Here is a 5,866-nt window from a genome sequence, read left to right on the forward strand (position 1 = left end):
ATTAACCCGAAAGTGTGGCTCTTTGAAAATTGACTCCTACTTCTCAGAACCCAGTAACAGAAAACAGGCAACATTTGGGACATAGGCTCAGACGATCATGAACATTTAGCGCTGAAAATCGTCAGCAAACTGAGGCACCTTGAGGGGTGAGCTGTGCTGGGGGGACACTGCAGGTGTTACTCCAAGGACACAGAAGAGGAAGTGTGTCTTGGCCGTGAGGACACATTAGTTATGAAGCACAGGGAAGCAGCTAGCTCGTCACATGCACGTGATAGGTAACCGCAAACGGGCCCTTTTTGTTTCCTTTGTCTCCTCATGTTGTTTTCGGCTGTGTTTGTTTTATTGTGTTGTGCCCTTCTTCCTTGAAACGCTGCCGTCTGACTCAAACCCGAAGGCTGCAGCATCCTTAAATCCAGGCCAGCCTCTGGAGGAGCAGGGTGATTAACCCCCTGTGTACTGGGAGACTGATGTGAGAGAGGAGAGGGGGCAACAGAAGCAGAGATCAGAGGAATTCTGGCTTCTTCAGTGCTTGCTCGAGGCTCCAACAAAGTCTGTGTTTCAGAGATAAAAGACTCATTCCTCTCCCTCTTCCATGAATGTGGAGATAGCATATACTGAGGGTCATTACAACCTCTGTACAGCCACCCGGCAGTCGTTCGGTGCTGGTGGAAGCCCTTTCCTCACATCCCAGGCCATGTGGTAACAGGATAACCATGTTTGCCCCCGCAGCTCGCCCTGGCTCCACACAGGCAAGCAGGGCTTGAGTTATCGCTCTCCTGCAGCATAACAAGGCCATCGTCATGACCCTGTGCTCTGGAAGTACAGGGGAGCTGTAATTGTCCCTGCTTCTCGCCCATGGATTATACTTGGCAGACATCAGCATCAGCAGCGTGGCCTCTGCCTTGAACTCCACAAGGGAATCTCTCTTCTCCAGCTCCGCTGATGAAATGTTAAAAGAGGGTCCACGCGGGCCAGGCGTTGGTGACACGGAAAAGAAAATCATCTTTACACTGCGACTTTGTTTTTAGCTGAGGTGACCAGCCCTGCACACCCTCTGCTGACCAAGAGAACCACTTAAAATACCAAAAAATTATTTCTCTTTTGTAAAATAGCTTGATTCCTGCCAACTTACCTTGTGATTCATTTCATGAGACACAGATGATGCAAGAATCCCAAAAAAGCCTTACCTAACTGTCCATGGGGTGTGAAAATTGGAAAGCGTGTTTGAACATGTTCACTTTAACACATGTGAAGACACACATGAAGTGCAGCTTTGATGGGAACATTCTTTATTACAGCTTTGATGGCTGATAGACACAAAATCCTTGTGCAATGAGATATCTCTAGCCAAGAAAAACAACAACAAAAATAGAAAAGAAAACCAAAATTTTACATACTCAAGTAAACACTTAGGAAGCCCAGAGCAAAATTTACAGATATCATTTCCTTAAGTTTGAAGATGTGAATTAATGTTAAACACGGAGAGATTTGAAAGTTCTCTTTCATACATTTTTCCCACTTTTACCAAAAAAAATTTAAAGACAGAGTAGGTAAAAGTAAAAACATCACATAAATGTGAAATAAACTACAGGGGAATTGAACATTTGGATGTTAATTGAGCTTTAAAAGTAAGCCAGATCCTATTACATGTGCAAGTTGTGAAAACTGCTATCTTGAGTTTTGGGAAAACTATTTAGACTAATGTGCTTAGTAGCCATACCCATGTATAGTTGGAACCAAATCCTATGGGAGCTTTTCCACAAACTGTAGAAATTGTCATATATAATAGTATTGGTTGGAAGCATCTGGTTTTTGTAGAGATGTGGATTTACTGTTTTTCCTCACTGCCATTTTTAGAAAGCTGCCTCCTCTCCTAGCTCTCTGGGACGTCATGTCAAGAGGGATTGTGGCTGTCACATCCTGAACCTTCCCATAAGAAAAAGGCTCCAGCACATTTGAAAGCACAGCCGAGGGGGTGGGAGTTCAATGACCTGCTCAGTGGCCACAGCGTTTGTCTTAACCATCTGTGTCCCAGTAGTAACCTGATGACATCATCTGTCCTCAGGGTCTCTCTTAGTAGACACTTAAGTAAATACACAGTGTTTTCCTCTTTCATATCAATAATTTAAGCATGCTCCCCACACACAAATGTTTCAAGGCTGGTAGTAGAGAGAATTGTGTGCTGAAGGATTTTCTTCTTTGGGTGCCTGATGCTTTCAGAGCTCCCCTTCCACTTAATATGTTCTACAAAAATCATTATTTGCCTTCGTTACTGAACATGCCTTAAAGGTAAAGACCAGTTAAGTCAAGTTTATATAGAGTATCCAGTGATTAAGAGAGTGTCTATCCCTTAAAATTTACTAAATGCATACCGGTGAATGAATGAGTGACCATCATGGTTGACAGTACATGGTGTGGGGCAGGGGTCCTCACTTCCCCCGTAGATGGTGTAGGGCAGAGGTCCTCAAACTTGACTAGACATTCATTCACTTATGGAGCCTTAAAGATACTGCTTGACTCTACCTTTAGAAATCCAATTCCTGTCTTATGTGGAGACTAACATCTGTTTTTCATTTAACACTATAGTAAGTAACCAAGGTTAAGAATCGCTGTGTGAATGTGGATCTGACTATGTAGTGACCTCAGGAACCTTTCTAAAAGTTGCTTTCAATTTTATAAATCTTTGATACCAATTTGTTTTTTCTTTTTTCCCATTTTCTGTGGTTTCCAATCGTTAAGTACTGAAAATTATTGTATCCGACTGAATGCTCTTGTGGTTAGAGCTCCCATTAAACTTTACTAGTTTAGGGTTCTATGGAAAATGCTATTCCTGGGTGGCTAGTGTCACCTACCAGCAGTCAAGATAATTAGTGTTACCTAATATTTTTAAATATGTACCTAATTAGAAATACTTTCATTTTCAAGAGGACTTGATGTCCAGTATCATTAAATAATTGGCCTCATCTTAAGCAGAATGACTCTCTTTATAAGAGAGCTTAGAGAATTACGTCCTTTGTCATATAACATTGGCCTATGTTGAAAAAATGTCCCTTTCTATAAAGATGTCCTAATTTTTAATCCCATGTGATTTACTCACATATTTTACCTTCTTTTTAGTATCTCTAAAACAGGAACAGTCATTGTACTTGAATATACATTTATCAAATGATCTGGAGTAAGAGGTTTTTTTAGCTTTTTTTTTTTTTTTTGCGGTACGCGGGCCTCTCACTGCTGTGGCCTCTCCCGTTGCGGAGCACAGGCTCCGGACGCGCAGGCTCAGCAGCCATGGCTCACGGGCCCAGCCGCTCCGCGGCATGTGGGATCCTCCCAGACCGGGGCACGAACTCATTTCCCCTGCATCGGCAGGCGGACTCGCAACCACTGCGCCACCAGGGAAGCCCTTTAGCTTTTTTATATGATTATAATTAATTGATTTATATTTTAGAGCAGTTTTTTTTTTTTTTTTTTTTTGCCTCCGTCAGGTCTTAGTTGCCGTACGAGGGATCTGTGTTGTGGCATGCGAGATCCTCCACCGTGGCTTGCAGGCTCCTCATTGCAGTGTGCAGGCTTCTCTCTAGTTGCAGCACTCAGGCTCTGTAGTTGTGGCACATGGGCTTAGTTGCCCCATGGCATGTGGGATCTTAGTTCCCCGACCACGGATCAAACCTGCATCCCCTGCACTGGGAGGCGGATTCTTAACCATTGGACCACCAGGGAAGTCCCGGGAGCAGTTTTATATTTACAGAAAAATTTTACTGAGAGTTCCTATATAATCACTCCCCCACCCCAGCTTCCCTTATGATTAACATCTTGCATTAGGGTGGTACACAGTTACAATTGAGGAGCCAATATTATTAATTAATTAATAGTTCATTATCATTAACTAAAGCCCATAATTTGCTTTAGGATCCACTCTTGATGTTGTACATTCTGTGGGTTTGGGAAAATATAACATGACTTGTGCCACTATTACAGTATCATAGAGAGTAGTTTCACTGCTGTAAAAATCCTCTGTGCTCCACCTATTCATCCCTCCCTCTCTCCAACCTCTAGAAACTACTGATCTTTTTACAGTCCTTAGTCTATAGTGTTTTTTTTTCTCCAGAATGTCATATAGTTGGAATCATATGGTATGTATCTTTTTCTCATTGGGTTTTTTTCTTTTAGCAGCATGTGATTAAGTTCACTCTGTGTCTTTTTCATGGCTTGATGGCTCATTTCTTTTTACTGCTGAGTGATATTTCATTGTCTGGATGTACCACAGTTATTTATTTATTATTTACTGAAGCACATCTTGGCTCCTTCCAAGTTTTGGTGATTATGGATAAAGCTGCTATAAATGTCCATGTGCAGGTTTAGGTTTTTGTGTGGACACAAGTTTTCAATCCATCTGAGTAAATACCAAGAAGCATGATTGCTGAATGTATGGTAAGAATATGTTTAATTTGTAAGAAATCACCAAACTGTCTTCCAAAGTTGCTGCACCATTTGTGTTCCCACCACTAATGAATGGGAGTTCCTGTTGCTCCACAACCTCACCAGGATCTGGTGATGTCAGTGTTCTGGATTTTCGCCAATCCAGTAGGTGTATAGCGGTATCTCATTGTTGTTTTAATTTGCAATTCCCTGATGACATAGGATGTTGAACATCTTTTCTTATGCTTATCTGCTATCTGTATATCTTCTCTGGTCAGGTGTCTGTTCAGATATTTTGCCAATTTTTTAGTTAGGTCATTTTCTTATCATGGAGTTTTAAAGTTCTTTGTATATTTCATATACCTGTTCTTTAATAGATAAGTGTTTTGCAAATACTTTCTCCCAGTCTGTGGTTTGTCTTCTCTTTCTCTTTTGAAGGATAAGTTTGTTGGATACAGAATTCTAGGTTGGTGAGTTATTTTCTTTCTACACTTTAAATATTTCATTTCGTTCTCTACTTGTTCACATGGTTTCTGAAAAGAAGTCTAATGTAATTCATGCCTTTGTGCCTCTGTACATAAGGCTTTTTTTTCTCAGTTTCTTTTAAAACTTTCTGTTTGTCTTTGATTTTCTGAAGTTTAAATATGAGCCTGTGTGTAGATTTTTTGATATTTATGCTAATTGGTGTTCTCTGAGATTCCTGGATCTGTGGTTAGTGTCTGCCATTAACTGTGGAAAATTTTGTCAGTATTGTTACAAGTATTTCTTCTGTTTATTTCCTTTCCTCCCAGTATTCCTATTACATCTTTTATAATTGTCCAATAGTTCTTAGATATTCTATTGTGTCTTTTTCCTTTTCTTCTCTCTCTCTGTATTTCAGTTTTGGAAGTTTCTCTTAACATTTCTTCAAGCTCACTGATTCTTTCCTCAGCCACTGTCCACTGAAGGCTCATCAAAGATGCTCTTCATTCAGTTACAGTTTTACTAGCCTTTCATTCTGGTTCTTTCTTAGAGTTTCCATCTCTCTGTTTACATTACTCATCTGTTCCTGAACATTATCCATGTTCTTCATTACAGCCTTTAGCATATTAATCATAGTTATTTTAAATTCCCCATCTGATAATTCCATCATCTCTGCCAAATTTGAGTCTGGTTCTGATGCTTAGACTGTCTCTTCAAACTGTGTGGGGGTTTTTTTGTTTTGTTTTATTTTTGTCTTTAAGTGTGTGCTTTGTTGTTTAAAGCTGAACATGATATACTGAATAGAAGAAAATGAGGTGAATAGACTTTTAGTGTGAGGGTTTATGTTTATCTGGCTAGGAGTTAAGCCAGGCTTACTGTTGGCTGTAACTACAGGTATCAGAGACTAAAGTTAACTGGCTCAGGTTAACTGGTTTCCCCCGAGGCAGGTCTTGTTAAGAAGAACAGAGTGCCCTGTCCCATTTCAGAA

The sequence above is a fragment of the Hyperoodon ampullatus genome (assembly GCF_949752795.1).
Source record: "Hyperoodon ampullatus genome assembly, chromosome: 3".
In the NCBI taxonomy this organism is placed as follows: domain Eukaryota; kingdom Metazoa; phylum Chordata; class Mammalia; order Artiodactyla; family Ziphiidae; genus Hyperoodon; species Hyperoodon ampullatus.